Source organism: Triturus cristatus, chromosome 5_2, assembly GCF_964204655.1.
Source record: "Triturus cristatus chromosome 5_2, aTriCri1.1, whole genome shotgun sequence".
Lineage (NCBI taxonomy): Eukaryota > Metazoa > Chordata > Amphibia > Caudata > Salamandridae > Triturus > Triturus cristatus.
Window position 1 is genome coordinate 551,844,304 of NC_140588.1, and position 16,410 is coordinate 551,860,713.

The window sequence follows — 16,410 nt, forward strand, 5'->3', positions numbered from 1 at the left end:
TTTCCAGACTACTGAAGCAATGTCTCTGTCTCCTGCATGGGTGGCTCCATAGAGCAATGGTTGGCAATTTGGACTTTGCAGCCAATGATCCGATTTGAAACCTTGGAGGGACTTTTTTTATTTCTCTTGAGCTTTTCCATTTCTTCATCTTTGTTCATTGATAGCTCAAATCCAACACCAGTAGGTTGAAATAGTCAATTATTGAATGCTTTCAAAATGTCCATCAGCTTGAACAAGTTACATCAATACAAACTTTAAAATACTTTGACATCAAATTTCTTCACAAAGTAGTTAGCCATTATAAAATCATATTCTGATTTTCTCAAACGCATTTCAGATGGGTGATTCACAGCATCACTTTTTTAAGCTTTCCCGCTATTGATAAGGCGAAAATAGCACATTTTGAATGAGAAGTTTTCTTCAATCAAACATAGAGGAACCCAAATGATGATCTCATTCAGCTAGTAAAAATGTTGTTTTATATTAGTATGGAAATCGTGAAAAGAAAATGTTTTTCATGCTGATTTACAACAGTTGATCTCCAATCGTAAAATATAAGCTTTTGGTCGGAGGCATCACAGGTACTGATCAAATTCTAATTTTTGAACATTGTTCACAAATCATATGATATGCTTTATATACATAAACTGTATTGTTGGATCAATACTGAGTAAAAAGTGACTATCTCAATTTCAGGACATATAAAAGAGAAAGAAGTAGAAACTCATGTTTCAAATGCTGAGAGGCAACAACTGTTCATGATTTTCACCTCCACTAATTATATTTATTTTTATAATCTGTATGTTTATATTTTCCTATAAATATACAGAGACATATAGCTATATATACAGAGATACATATGTACAGGTTGATTTTTACATGTTTATAAGTAAATGTGATGTTGTTCCAAATAAAACTTCTAAGAACTGAATGGAAAAGAAAATTGTAAAGTTCAGATAAGTCCCACTGAAATTTGTACTCAGATCCCTGTTTTCAGAGTCCAGAGTGCTAACCATGACACCATCCACCCTCCCGTACCAGGGTGAGCTTTCCATTTTGACAGAAGAGATTTGCCTCAGGGGGCAACTTATCTTTCATTGAAAAATATTATCTCACATAAAAACCACTGTTCAACAGAGTTATAACGTTATTTGAGTCTTTTGGGCAACATCCTTCCCCAACATAGTTCAATATGCAAAAGTTTACCAGAATAGGAAAGCAATCCAATACAGTTTCTCTTTGACAGTAGAATATTAAAAACTTTGACATTTCCACATTCCTGCAGCAGTTTATGCTCCTTTCACATGGGAGGTTCCATGGTGTAATGGTTAGCACTTTGGACTTTGAATCCAATGATCCGAGTTCAAATCTCGGTGGGACCATTTTATGACTCTTGACCAAATCATTTTCTTTCAAGTGTATTCATTAATATCACATATCTAATACCGGTAGGGTGAACAATTAATTTATTGATTATACTCTAAAAGTTTATTAGATGTGAGCAAATAATAGAAATTTTACAATACCTGGAAACTAAATGGCTCAAAATAATGAGAGATTTTACAAACTCACTCTGGTTTCTCAAACTCATCACAGGGGCCTGATGCAAGACATTACTTTTTAAAATCTTACTGTTATTGTTAAGGCGAACAAGGAACTTTTTCATTGCAAAGCATTCATTAAAACAAAACTTGAGGAGTCAAACTTTGTATTACGGGGACCGAAGATGTGCAGTTTGAATAATAATCTTGAAATTCAGACGTACAAAGATTTTACACACTGATTTTCAACAGTAAATCCACAACCAAAAAAGTTGAATCTTTTGAAAGACATGTCAAAGGTGTGAATCTGAAATTCACTTTTAAAGACATTCACAATGAAATGCACTGTGTAAGTCCAGCATGTTGTCAGCTAAGAAATCAGCAAAAATGAACTATCTCATTACTGGCCATATAGATGAGAAAGGAAAATAAACTCATGTTTACAATGTGGATGTGAAAGAACAGTTTCTAGGTTCAGCTTCAATATTTATGTTAATGAATAATTGATATGTTCATATTGTCTAACAGCTATCTAGACGGATAAAGCTATGTATGCATCTATACATACTGATGCGTTCATACGCATCAGTATAAAACATTGATATTATGTTTTTTCTAGACCAAATTCTAAAAAATGAGTTAAACAGTGAATCTCATAATTGTAGTAGGTCCCACCGAGATTTGAACTCGGATTGCTGGATTCAGAGTCCAGAGTGCTAACCATTACACCATGGAACCCTCTCACACAAGAGTGACTTTTCCATTGAGACAAAAGAGAGCGCATCAGTGATGGCCTTCTCTTATATTGATAAAAAGATATCTCATTTGAATGGTCATAGTGGATAGAGCTTTAATGTGATTTGATTCTTTTCAGCTATATTCTCTATAAAAGTGTTAAATATTCAAATGTTTATCTGAATATAAAAGTTATATCACACTGTTCATCTTTGCCTGTAGCATAATAAAACAGTCTACATTTCCAGACTACTGAAGCAATGTCTCTGTCTCCTGCATGGGTGGCTCCATAGAGCAATGGTTGGCAATTTGGACTTTGCATCCAATGATCCGATTTGAAACCTTGGAGGGACTTTTTTTATTACTCTTGAGCTTTTCCATTTCTTCATCTTTGTTCATTGATAGCTCAAATCCAACACCAGTAGGTTGAAATAGTCAATTATTGAATGCTTTCAAAATGTCCATCAGCTTGAACAAGTTACATCAATACAAACTTTAAAATACTTTGACATCAAATTTCTTCACAAAGTAGTTAGCCATTATAAAATCATATTCTGATTTTCTCAAACGCATTTCAGATGGGTGATTCACAGCATCACTTTTTTAAGCTTTCCCGCTATTGATAAGGCGAAAATAGCACATTTTGAATGAGAAGTTTTCTTCAATCAAACATAGAGGAACCCAAATGATGATCTCATTCAGCTAGTAAAAATGTTGTTTTATATTAGTATGGAAATCGTGAAAAGAAAATGTTTTTCATGCTGATTTACAACAGTTGATCTCCAATCGTAAAATATAAGCTTTTGGTCGGAGGCATCACAGGTACTGATCAAATTCTAATTTTTGAACATTGTTCACAAATCATATGATATGCTTTATATACATAAACTGTATTGTTGGATCAATACTGAGTAAAAAGTGACTATCTCAATTTCAGGACATATAAAAGAGAAAGAAGTAGAAACTCATGTTTCAAATGCTGAGAGGCAACAACTGTTCATGATTTTCACCTCCACTAATTATATTTATTTTTATAATCTATATGTTTATGTTTTCCTATAAATATACAGAGACATATAGCTATATATACAGAGATACATATGTACAGGTTGATTTTTACATGTTTATAAGTAAATGTGATGTTGTTCCAAATAAAACTTCTAAGAACTGAATGGAAAAGAAAATTGTAAAGTTCAGATAAGTCCCACTGAAATTTGTACTCAGATCCCTGTTTTCAGAGTCCAGAGTGCTAACCATGACACCATCCACCCTCCCGTACCAGGGTGAGCTTTCCATTTTGACAGAAGAGATTTGCCTCAGGGGGCAACTTATCTTTCATTGAAAAATATTATCTCACATAAAAACCACTGTTCAACAGAGTTATAACGTTATTTGAGTCTTTTGGGCAACATCCTTCCCCAACATAGTTCAATATGCAAAAGTTTACCAGAATAGGAAAGCAATCCAATACAGTTTCTCTTTGACAGTAGAATATTAAAAACTTTGACATTTCCACATTCCTGCAGCAGTTTATGCTCCTTTCACATGGGAGGTTCCATGGTGTAATGGTTAGCACTTTGGACTTTGAATCCAATGATCCGAGTTCAAATCTCGGTGGGACCATTTTATGACTCTTGACCAAATCATTTTCTTTCAAGTGTATTCATTAATATCACATATCTAATACCGGTAGGGTGAACAATTAATTTATTGATTATACTCTAAAAGTTTATTAGATGTGAGCAAATAATAGAAATTTTACAATACCTGGAAACTAAATGGCTCAAAATAATGAGAGATTTTACAAACTCACTCTGGTTTCTCAAACTCATCACAGGGGCCTGATGCAAGACATTACTTTTTAAAATCTTACTGTTATTGTTAAGGCGAACAAGGAACTTTTTCATTGCAAAGCATTCATTAAAACAAAACTTGAGGAGTCAAACTTTGTATTACGGGGACCGAAGATGTGCAGTCTGAATAATAATCTTGAAATTCAGACGTACAAAGATTTTACACACTGATTTTCAACAGTAAATCCACAACCAAAAAAGTTGAATATTTTGAAAGACATGTCAAAGGTGTGAATCTGAAATTCACTTTTAAAGACATTCACAATGAAATGCACTGTGTAAGTCCAGCATGTTGTCAGCTAAGAAATCAGCAAAAATGAACTATCTCATTACTGGCCATATAGATGAGAAAGGAAAATAAACTCATGTTTACAATGTGGATGTGAAAGAACAGTTTCTAGGTTCAGCTTCAATATTTATGTTAATGAATAATTGATATGTTCATATTGTCTAACAGCTATCTAGACGGATAAAGCTATGTATGCATCTATACATACTTATGCGTTCATATGCATCAGTATAAAACATTGATATTATGTTTTTTCTAGACCAAATTCTAAAAAATGAGTTAAACAGTGAATCTCATAATTGTAGTAGGTCCCACCGAGATTTGAACTCGGATCGCTGGATTCAGAGTCCAGAGTGCTAACCATTACACCATGGAACCCTCTCACACAAGAGTGACTTTTCCATTGAGACAAAAGAGAGCGCATCAGTGATGGCCTTCTCTTATATTGATAAAAAGATATCTCATTTGAATGGTCATAGTGGATAGAGCTTTAATGTGATTTGATTCTTTTCAGCTATATTCTCTATAAAAGTGTTAAATATTCAAATGTTTATCTGAATATAAAAGTTATATCACACTGTTCATCTTTGCCTGTAGCATAATAAAACAGTCTACATTTCCAGACTACTGAAGCAATGTCTCTGTCTCCTGCATGGGTGGCTCCATAGAGCAATGGTTGGCAATTTGGACTTTGCATCCAATGATCCGATTTGAAACCTTGGAGGGACTTTTTTTATTACTCTTGAGCTTTTCCATTTCTTCATCTTTGTTCATTGATAGCTCAAATCCAACACCAGTAGGTTGAAATAGTCAATTATTGAATGCTTTCAAAATGTCCATCAGCTTGAACAAGTTGCATCAATACAAACTTTAAAATACTTTGACATCAAATTTCTTCACAAAGTAGTTAGCCATTATAAAATCATATTCTGATTTTCTCAAACGCATTTCAGATGGGTGATTCACAGCATCACTTTTTTAAGCTTTCCCGCTATTGATAAGGCGAAAATAGCACATTTTGAATGAGAAGTTTTCTTCAATCAAACATAGAGGAACCCAAATGATGATCTCATTCAGCTAGTAAAAATGTTGTTTTATATTAGTATGGAAATCGTGAAAAGAAAATGTTTTTCATGCTGATTTACAACAGTTGATCTCCAATCGTAAAATATAAGCTTTTGGTCGGAGGCATCACAGGTACTGATCAAATTCTAATTTTTGAACATTGTTCACAAATCATATGATATGCTTTATATACATAAACTGTATTGTTGGATCAATACTGAGTAAAAAGTGACTATCTCAATTTCAGGACATATAAAAGAGAAAGAAGTAGAAACTCATGTTTCAAATGCTGAGAGGCAACAACTGTTCATGATTTTCACCTCCACTAATTATATTTATTTTTATAATCTATATGTTTATGTTTTCCTATAAATATACAGAGACGTATAGCTATATATACAGAGATACATATGTACAGGTTGATTTTTACATGTTTATAAGTAAATGTGATGTTGTTCCAAATAAAACTTCTAAGAACTGAATGGAAAAGAAAATTGTAAAGTTCAGATAAGTCCCACTGAAATTTGTACTCAGATCCCTGTTTTCAGAGTCCAGAGTGCTAACCATGACACCATCCACCCTCCCGTACCAGGGTGAGCTTTCCATTTTGACAGAAGAGATTTGCCTCAGGGGGCAACTTATCTTTCATTGAAAAATATTATCTCACATAAAAACCACTGTTCAACAGAGTTATAACGTTATTTGAGTCTTTTGGGCAACATCCTTCCCCAACATAGTTCAATATGCAAAAGTTTACCAGAATAGGAAAGCAATCCAATACAGTTTCTCTTTGACAGTAGAATATTAAAAACTTTGACATTTCCACATTCCTGCAGCAGTTTATGCTCCTTTCACATGGGAGGTTCCATGGTGTAATGGTTAGCACTTTGGACTTTGAATCCAATGATCCGAGTTCAAATCTCGGTGGGACCATTTTATGACTCTTGACCAAATCATTTTCTTTCAAGTGTATTCATTAATATCACATATCTAATACCGGTAGGGTGAACAATTAATTTATTGATTATACTCTAAAAGTTTATTAGATGTGAGCAAATAATAGAAATTTTACCATACCTGGAAACTAAATGGCTCAAAATAATGAGAGATTTTACAAACTCACTCTGGTTTCTCAAACTCATCACAGGGGCCTGATGCAAGACATTACTTTTTAAAATCTTACTGTTATTGTTAAGGCGAACAAGGAACTTTTTCATTGCAAAGCATTCATTAAAACAAAACTTGAGGAGTCAAACTTTGTATTACGGGGACCGAAGATGTGCAGTTTGAATAATAATCTTGAAATTCAGACGTACAAAGATTTTACACACTGATTTTCAACAGTAAATCCACAACCAAAAAAGTTGAATCTTTTGAAAGACATGTCAAAGGTGTGAATCTGAAATTCACTTTTAAAGACATTCACAATGAAATGCACTGTGTAAGTCCAGCATGTTGTCAGCTAAGAAATCAGCAAAAATGAACTATCTCATTACTGGCCATATAGATGAGAAAGGAAAATAAACTCATGTTTACAATGTGGATGTGAAAGAACAGTTTCTAGGTTCAGCTTCAATATTTATGTTAATGAATAATTGATATGTTCATATTGTCTAACAGCTATCTAGACGGATAAAGCTATGTATGCATCTATACATACTTATGCGTTCATATGCATCAGTATAAAACATTGATATTATGTTTTTTCTAGACCAAATTCTAAAAAATGAGTTAAACAGTGAATCTCATAATTGTAGTAGGTCCCACCGAGATTTGAACTCGGATCGCTGGATTCAGAGTCCAGAGTGCTAACCATTACACCATGGAACCCTCTCACACAAGAGTGACTTTTCCATTGAGACAAAAGAGAGCGCATCAGTGATGGCCTTCTCTTATATTGATAAAAAGATATCTCATTTGAATGGTCATAGTGGATAGAGCTTTAATGTGATTTGATTCTTTTCAGCTATATTCTCTATAAAAGTGTTAAATATTCAAATGTTTATCTGAATATAAAAGTTATATCACACTGTTCATCTTTGCCTGTAGCATAATAAAACAGTCTACATTTCCAGACTACTGAAGCAATGTCTCTGTCTCCTGCATGGGTGGCTCCATAGAGCAATGGTTGGCAATTTGGACTTTGCATCCAATGATCCGATTTGAAACCTTGGAGGGACTTTTTTTATTACTCTTGAGCTTTTCCATTTCTTCATCTTTGTTCATTGATAGCTCAAATCCAACACCAGTAGGTTGAAATAGTCAATTATTGAATGCTTTCAAAATGTCCATCAGCTTGAACAAGTTGCATCAATACAAACTTTAAAATACTTTGACATCAAATTTCTTCACAAAGTAGTTAGCCATTATAAAATCATATTCTGATTTTCTCAAACGCATTTCAGATGGGTGATTCACAGCATCACTTTTTTAAGCTTTCCCGCTATTGATAAGGCGAAAATAGCACATTTTGAATGAGAAGTTTTCTTCAATCAAACATAGAGGAACCCAAATGATGATCTCATTCAGCTAGTAAAAATGTTGTTTTATATTAGTATGGAAATCGTGAAAAGAAAATGTTTTTCATGCTGATTTACAACAGTTGATCTCCAATCGTAAAATATAAGCTTTTGGTCGGAGGCATCACAGGTACTGATCAAATTCTAATTTTTGAACATTGTTCACAAATCATATGATATGCTTTATATACATAAACTGTATTGTTGGATCAATACTGAGTAAAAAGTGACTATCTCAATTTCAGGACATATAAAAGAGAAAGAAGTAGAAACTCATGTTTCAAATGCTGAGAGGCAACAACTGTTCATGATTTTCACCTCCACTAATTATATTTATTTTTATAATCTATATGTTTATGTTTTCCTATAAATATACAGAGACGTATAGCTATATATACAGAGATACATATGTACAGGTTGATTTTTACATGTTTATAAGTAAATGTGATGTTGTTCCAAATAAAACTTCTAAGAACTGAATGGAAAAGAAAATTGTAAAGTTCAGATAAGTCCCACTGAAATTTGTACTCAGATCCCTGTTTTCAGAGTCCAGAGTGCTAACCATGACACCATCCACCCTCCCGTACCAGGGTGAGCTTTCCATTTTGACAGAAGAGATTTGCCTCAGGGGGCAACTTATCTTTCATTGAAAAATATTATCTCACATAAAAACCACTGTTCAACAGAGTTATAACGTTATTTGAGTCTTTTGGGCAACATCCTTCCCCAACATAGTTCAATATGCAAAAGTTTACCAGAATAGGAAAGCAATCCAATACAGTTTCTCTTTGACAGTAGAATATTAAAAACTTTGACATTTCCACATTCCTGCAGCAGTTTATGCTCCTTTCACATGGGAGGTTCCATGGTGTAATGGTTAGCACTTTGGACTTTGAATCCAATGATCCGAGTTCAAATCTCGGTGGGACCATTTTATGACTCTTGACCAAATCATTTTCTTTCAAGTGTATTCATTAATATCACATATCTAATACCGGTAGGGTGAACAATTAATTTATTGATTATACTCTAAAAGTTTATTAGATGTGAGCAAATAATAGAAATTTTACCATACCTGGAAACTAAATGGCTCAAAATAATGAGAGATTTTACAAACTCACTCTGGTTTCTCAAACTCATCACAGGGGCCTGATGCAAGACATTACTTTTTAAAATCTTACTGTTATTGTTAAGGCGAACAAGGAACTTTTTCATTGCAAAGCATTCATTAAAACAAAACTTGAGGAGTCAAACTTTGTATTACGGGGACCGAAGATGTGCAGTTTGAATAATAATCTTGAAATTCAGACGTACAAAGATTTTACACACTGATTTTCAACAGTAAATCCACAACCAAAAAAGTTGAATCTTTTGAAAGACATGTCAAAGGTGTGAATCTGAAATTCACTTTTAAAGACATTCACAATGAAATGCACTGTGTAAGTCCAGCATGTTGTCAGCTAAGAAATCAGCAAAAATGAACTATCTCATTACTGGCCATATAGATGAGAAAGGAAAAGAAACTCATTTTTACAATGTGGATGTGAAAGAACAGTTTCTAGGTTCAGCTTCAATATTTATGTTAATGAATAATTGATATGTTCATATTGTCTAACAGCTATCTAGACGGATAAAGCTATGTATGCATCTATACATACTTATGCGTTCATACGCATCAGTATAAAACATTGATATTATGTTTTTTCTAGACCAAATTCTAAAAAATGAGTTAAACAGTGAATCTCATAATTGTAGTAGGTCCCACCGAGATTTGAACTCGGATCGCTGGATTCAGAGTCCAGAGTGCTAACCATTACACCATGGAACCCTCTCACACAAGAGTGACTTTTCCATTGAGACAAAAGAGAGCGCATCAGTGATGGCCTTCTCTTATATTGATAAAAAGATATCTCATTTGAATGGTCATAGTGGATAGAGCTTTAATGTGATTTGATTCTTTTCAGCTATATTCTCTATAAAAGTGTTAAATATTCAAATGTTTATCTGAATATAAAAGTTATATCACAATGTTCATCTTTGCCTGTAGCATAATAAAACAGTCTACATTTCCAGACTACTGAAGCAATGTCTCTGTCTCCTGCATGGGTGGCTCCATAGAGCAATGGTTGGCAATTTGGACTTTGCAGCCAATGATCCGATTTGAAACCTTGGAGGGACTTTTTTTATTTCTCTTGAGCTTTTCCATTTCTTCATCTTTGTTCATTGATAGCTCAAATCCAACACCAGTAGGTTGAAATAGTCAATTATTGAATGCTTTCAAAATGTCCATCAGCTTGAACAAGTTACATCAATACAAACTTTAAAATACTTTGACATCAAATTTCTTCACAAAGTAGTTATCCATTATAAAATCATATTCTGATTTTCTCAAACGCATTTCAGATGGGTGATTCACAGCATCACTTTTTTAAGCTTTCCCGCTATTGATAAGGCGAAAATAGCACATTTTGAATGAGAAGTTATCTTCAATCAAACATAGAGGAACCCAAATGATGATCTCATTCAGCTAGTAAAAATGTTGTTTTATATTAGTATGGAAATCGTGAAAAGAAAATGTTTTTCATGCTGATTTACAACAGTTGATCTCCAATCGTAAAATATAAGCTTTTGGTCGGAGGCATCACAGGTACTGATCAAATTCTAATTTTTGAACATTGTTCACAAATCATATGATATGCTTTATATACATAAACTGTATTGTTGGATCAATACTGAGTAAAAAGTGACTATCTCAATTTCAGGACATATAAAAGAGAAAGAAGTAGAAACTCATGTTTCAAATGCTGAGAGGCAACAACTGTTCATGATTTTCACCTCCACTAATTATATTTATTTTTATAATCTATATGTTTATATTTTCCTATAAATATACAGAGACATATAGCTATATATACAGAGATACATATGTACAGGTTGATTTTTACATGTTTATAAGTAAATGTGATGTTGTTCCAAATAAAACTTCTAAGAACTGAATGGAAAAGAAAATTGTAAAGTTCAGATAAGTCCCACTGAAATTTGTACTCAGATCCCTGTTTTCAGAGTCCAGAGTGCTAACCATGACACCATCCACCCTCCCGTACCAGGGTGAGCTTTCCATTTTGACAGAAGAGATTTGCCTCAGGGGGCAACTTATCTTTCATTGAAAAATATTATCTCACATAAAAACCACTGTTCAACAGAGTTATAACGTTATTTGAGTCTTTTGGGCAACATCCTTCCCCAACATAGTTCAATATGCAAAAGTTTACCAGAATAGGAAAGCAATCCAATACAGTTTCTCTTTGACAGTAGAATATTAAAAACTTTGACATTTCCACATTCCTGCAGCAGTTTATGCTCCTTTCACATGGGAGGTTCCATGGTGTAATGGTTAGCACTTTGGACTTTGAATCCAATGATCCGAGTTCAAATCTCGGTGGGACCGTTTTATGACTCTTGACCAAATCATTTTCTTTCAAGTGTATTCATTAATATCACATATCTAATGCCGGTAGGGTGAACAATTAATTTATTGATTATACTCTAAAAGTTTATTAGATGTGAGCAAATAATAGAAATTTTACAATACCTGGAAACTAAAAGGCTCAAAATAATGAGAGATTTTACAAACTCACTCTGGTTTCTCAAACTCATCACAGGGGCCTGATGCAAGACATTACTTTTTAAAATCTTACTGTTATTGTTAAGGCGAACAAGGAACTTTTTCATTGCAAAGCATTCATTAAAACAAAACTTGAGGAGTCAAACTTTGTATTACGGGGACCGAAGATGTGCAGTTTGAATAATAATCTTGAAATTCAGACGTACAAAGATTTTACACACTGATTTTCAACAGTAAATCCACAACCAAAAAAGTTGAATATTTTGAAAGACATGTCAAAGGTGTGAATCTGAAATTCACTTTTAAAGACATTCACAATGAAATGCACTGTGTAAGTCCAGCATGTTGTCAGCTAAGAAATCAGCAAAAATGAACTATCTCATTACTGGCCATATAGATGAGAAAGGAAAATAAACTCATGTTTACAATGTGGATGTGAAAGAACAGTTTCTAGGTTCAGCTTCAATATTTATGTTAATGAATAATTGATATGTTCATATTGTCTAACAGCTATCTAGACGGATAAAGCTATGTATGCATCTATACATACTTATGCGTTCATACGCATCAGTATAAAACATTGATATTATGTTTTTTCTAGACCAAATTCTAAAAAATGAGTTAAACAGTGAATCTCATAATTGTAGTAGGTCCCACCGAGATTTGAACTCGGATCGCTGGATTCAGAGTCCAGAGTGCTAACCATTACACCATGGAACCCTCTCACACAAGAGTGACTTTTCCATTGAGACAAAAGAGAGCGCATCAGTGATGGCCTTCTCTTATATTGATAAAAAGATATCTCATTTGAATGGTCATAGTGGATAGAGCTTTAATGTGATTTGATTCTTTTCAGCTATATTCTCTATAAAAGTGTTAAATATTCAAATGTTTATCTGAATATAAAAGTTATATCACACTGTTCATCTTTGCCTGTAGCATAATAAAACAGTCTACATTTCCAGACTACTGAAGCAATGTCTCTGTCTCCTGCATGGGTGGCTCCATAGAGCAATGGTTGGCAATTTGGACTTTGCATCCAATGATCCGATTTGAAACCTTGGAGGGACTTTTTTTATTACTCTTGAGCTTTTCCATTTCTTCATCTTTGTTCATTGATAGCTCAAATCCAACACCAGTAGGTTGAAATAGTCAATTATTGAATGCTTTCAAAATGTCCATCAGCTTGAACAAGTTGCATCAATACAAACTTTAAAATACTTTGACATCAAATTTCTTCACAAAGTAGTTAGCCATTATAAAATCATATTCTGATTTTCTCAAACGCATTTCAGATGGGTGATTCACAGCATCACTTTTTTAAGCTTTCCCGCTATTGATAAGGCGAAAATAGCACATTTTGAATGAGAAGTTTTCTTCAATCAAACATAGAGGAACCCAAATGATGATCTCATTCAGCTAGTAAAAATGTTGTTTTATATTAGTATGGAAATCGTGAAAAGAAAATGTTTTTCATGCTGATTTACAACAGTTGATCTCCAATCGTAAAATATAAGCTTTTGGTCGGAGGCATCACAGGTACTGATCAAATTCTAATTTTTGAACATTGTTCACAAATCATATGATATGCTTTATATACATAAACTGTATTGTTGGATCAATACTGAGTAAAAAGTGACTATCTCAATTTCAGGACATATAAAAGAGAAAGAAGTAGAAACTCATGTTTCAAATGCTGAGAGGCAACAACTGTTCATGATTTTCACCTCCACTAATTATATTTATTTTTATAATCTATATGTTTATGTTTTCCTATAAATATACAGAGACGTATAGCTATATATACAGAGATACATATGTACAGGTTGATTTTTACATGTTTATAAGTAAATGTGATGTTGTTCCAAATAAAACTTCTAAGAACTGAATGGAAAAGAAAATTGTAAAGTTCAGATAAGTCCCACTGAAATTTGTACTCAGATCCCTGTTTTCAGAGTCCAGAGTGCTAACCATGACACCATCCACCCTCCCGTACCAGGGTGAGCTTTCCATTTTGACAGAAGAGATTTGCCTCAGGGGGCAACTTATCTTTCATTGAAAAATATTATCTCACATAAAAACCACTGTTCAACAGAGTTATAACGTTATTTGAGTCTTTTGGGCAACATCCTTCCCCAACATAGTTCAATATGCAAAAGTTTACCAGAATAGGAAAGCAATCCAATACAGTTTCTCTTTGACAGTAGAATATTAAAAACTTTGACATTTCCACATTCCTGCAGCAGTTTATGCTCCTTTCACATGGGAGGTTCCATGGTGTAATGGTTAGCACTTTGGACTTTGAATCCAATGATCCGAGTTCAAATCTCGGTGGGACCATTTTATGACTCTTGACCAAATCATTTTCTTTCAAGTGTATTCATTAATATCACATATCTAATACCGGTAGGGTGAACAATTAATTTATTGATTATACTCTAAAAGTTTATTAGATGTGAGCAAATAATAGAAATTTTACCATACCTGGAAACTAAATGGCTCAAAATAATGAGAGATTTTACAAACTCACTCTGGTTTCTCAAACTCATCACAGGGGCCTGATGCAAGACATTACTTTTTAAAATCTTACTGTTATTGTTAAGGCGAACAAGGAACTTTTTCATTGCAAAGCATTCATTAAAACAAAACTTGAGGAGTCAAACTTTGTATTACGGGGACCGAAGATGTGCAGTTTGAATAATAATCTTGAAATTCAGACGTACAAAGATTTTACACACTGATTTTCAACAGTAAATCCACAACCAAAAAAGTTGAATCTTTTGAAAGACATGTCAAAGGTGTGAATCTGAAATTCACTTTTAAAGACATTCACAATGAAATGCACTGTGTAAGTCCAGCATGTTGTCAGCTAAGAAATCAGCAAAAATGAACTATCTCATTACTGGCCATATAGATGAGAAAGGAAAATAAACTCATTTTTACAATGTGGATGTGAAAGAACAGTTTCTAGGTTCAGCTTCAATATTTATGTTAATGAATAATTGATATGTTCATATTGTCTAACAGCTATCTAGACGGATAAAGCTATGTATGCATCTATACATACTTATGCGTTCATACGCATCAGTATAAAACATTGATATTATGTTTTTTCTAGACCAAATTCTAAAAAATGAGTTAAACAGTGAATCTCATAATTGTAGTAGGTCCCACCGAGATTTGAACTCGGATCGCTGGATTCAGAGTCCAGAGTGCTAACCATTACACCATGGAACCCTCTCACACAAGAGTGACTTTTCCATTGAGACAAAAGAGAGCGCATCAGTGATGGCCTTCTCTTATATTGATAAAAAGATATCTCATTTGAATGGTCATAGTGGATAGAGCTTTAATGTGATTTGATTCTTTTCAGCTATATTCTCTATAAAAGTGTTAAATATTCAAATGTTTATCTGAATATAAAAGTTATATCACAATGTTCATCTTTGCCTGTAGCATAATAAAACAGTCTACATTTCCAGACTACTGAAGCAATGTCTCTGTCTCCTGCATGGGTGGCTCCATAGAGCAATGGTTGGCAATTTGGACTTTGCAGCCAATGATCCGATTTGAAACCTTGGAGGGACTTTTTTTATTTCTCTTGAGCTTTTCCATTTCTTCATCTTTGTTCATTGATAGCTCAAATCCAACACCAGTAGGTTGAAATAGTCAATTATTGAATGCTTTCAAAATGTCCATCAGCTTGAACAAGTTACATCAATACAAACTTTAAAATACTTTGACATCAAATTTCTTCACAAAGTAGTTATCCATTATAAAATCATATTCTGATTTTCTCAAACGCATTTCAGATGGGTGATTCACAGCATCACTTTTTTAAGCTTTCCCGCTATTGATAAGGCGAAAATAGCACATTTTGAATGAGAAGTTTTCTTCAATCAAACATAGAGGAACCCAAATGATGATCTCATTCAGCTAGTAAAAATGTTGTTTTATATTAGTATGGAAATCGTGAAAAGAAAATGTTTTTCATGCTGATTTACAACAGTTGATCTCCAATCGTAAAATATAAGCTTTTGGTCGGAGGCATCACAGGTACTGATCAAATTCTAATTTTTGAACATTGTTCACAAATCATATGATATGCTTTATATACATAAACTGTATTGTTGGATCAATACTGAGTAAAAAGTGACTATCTCAATTTCAGGACATATAAAAGAGAAAGAAGTAGAAACTCATGTTTCAAATGCTGAGAGGCAACAACTGTTCATGATTTTCACCTCCACTAATTATATTTATTTTTATAATCTATATGTTTATATTTTCCTATAAATATACAGAGACATATAGCTATATATACAGAGATACATATGTACAGGTTGATTTTTACATGTTTATAAGTAAATGTGATGTTGTTCCAAATAAAACTTCTAAGAACTGAATGGAAAAGAAAATTGTAAAGTTCAGATAAGTCCCACTGAAATTTGTACTCAGATCCCTGTTTTCAGAGTCCAGAGTGCTAACCATGACACCATCCACCCTCCCGTACCAGGGTGAGCTTTCCATTTTGACAGAAGAGATTTGCCTCAGGGGGCAACTTATCTTTCATTGAAAAATATTATCTCACATAAAAACCACTGTTCAACAGAGTTATAACGTTATTTGAGTCTTTTGGGCAACATCCTTCCCCAACATAGTTCAATATGCAAAAGTTTACCAGAATAGGAAAGCAATCCAATACAGTTTCTCTTTGACAGTAGAATATTAAAAACTTTGACATTTCCACATTCCTGCAGCAGTTTATGCTCCTTTCACATGG

The 16,410-nt window shown here is 33.5% G+C and overlaps 12 non-coding genes across 12 annotated transcripts; 6 read left to right on the forward strand and 6 right to left on the reverse strand.

Annotated features, from left to right (window-relative positions):
• The first annotated feature begins 1,310 nt into the window (after positions 1-1,310).
• On the forward strand, positions 1,311-1,382 carry TRNAQ-UUG (transfer RNA glutamine (anticodon UUG)). The gene has a single exon. It is a non-coding gene; the product is annotated as a tRNA-Gln (tRNA).
• An 825-nt stretch (positions 1,383-2,207) lies between these two features.
• Positions 2,208-2,279, reverse strand: TRNAQ-CUG (transfer RNA glutamine (anticodon CUG)). Its single transcript has one exon. It is a non-coding gene; the product is annotated as a tRNA-Gln (tRNA).
• A 1,548-nt stretch (positions 2,280-3,827) lies between these two features.
• On the forward strand, positions 3,828-3,899 carry TRNAQ-UUG (transfer RNA glutamine (anticodon UUG)). The gene has a single exon. It is a non-coding gene; the product is annotated as a tRNA-Gln (tRNA).
• An 825-nt stretch (positions 3,900-4,724) lies between these two features.
• Positions 4,725-4,796, reverse strand: TRNAQ-CUG (transfer RNA glutamine (anticodon CUG)). The gene has a single exon. It is a non-coding gene; the product is annotated as a tRNA-Gln (tRNA).
• Positions 4,797-6,344: 1,548 nt separating this feature from the next.
• On the forward strand, positions 6,345-6,416 carry TRNAQ-UUG (transfer RNA glutamine (anticodon UUG)). Its single transcript has one exon. It is a non-coding gene; the product is annotated as a tRNA-Gln (tRNA).
• An 825-nt stretch (positions 6,417-7,241) lies between these two features.
• Positions 7,242-7,313, reverse strand: TRNAQ-CUG (transfer RNA glutamine (anticodon CUG)). Its single transcript has one exon. It is a non-coding gene; the product is annotated as a tRNA-Gln (tRNA).
• A 1,548-nt stretch (positions 7,314-8,861) lies between these two features.
• On the forward strand, positions 8,862-8,933 carry TRNAQ-UUG (transfer RNA glutamine (anticodon UUG)). The gene has a single exon. It is a non-coding gene; the product is annotated as a tRNA-Gln (tRNA).
• Positions 8,934-9,758: 825 nt separating this feature from the next.
• Positions 9,759-9,830, reverse strand: TRNAQ-CUG (transfer RNA glutamine (anticodon CUG)). Its single transcript has one exon. It is a non-coding gene; the product is annotated as a tRNA-Gln (tRNA).
• A 1,548-nt stretch (positions 9,831-11,378) lies between these two features.
• Positions 11,379-11,450, forward strand: TRNAQ-UUG (transfer RNA glutamine (anticodon UUG)). The gene has a single exon. It is a non-coding gene; the product is annotated as a tRNA-Gln (tRNA).
• Positions 11,451-12,275: 825 nt separating this feature from the next.
• Positions 12,276-12,347, reverse strand: TRNAQ-CUG (transfer RNA glutamine (anticodon CUG)). The gene has a single exon. It is a non-coding gene; the product is annotated as a tRNA-Gln (tRNA).
• Positions 12,348-13,895: 1,548 nt separating this feature from the next.
• Positions 13,896-13,967, forward strand: TRNAQ-UUG (transfer RNA glutamine (anticodon UUG)). The gene has a single exon. It is a non-coding gene; the product is annotated as a tRNA-Gln (tRNA).
• An 825-nt stretch (positions 13,968-14,792) lies between these two features.
• On the reverse strand, positions 14,793-14,864 carry TRNAQ-CUG (transfer RNA glutamine (anticodon CUG)). The gene has a single exon. It is a non-coding gene; the product is annotated as a tRNA-Gln (tRNA).
• Positions 14,865-16,410: the final 1,546 nt, after the last annotated feature.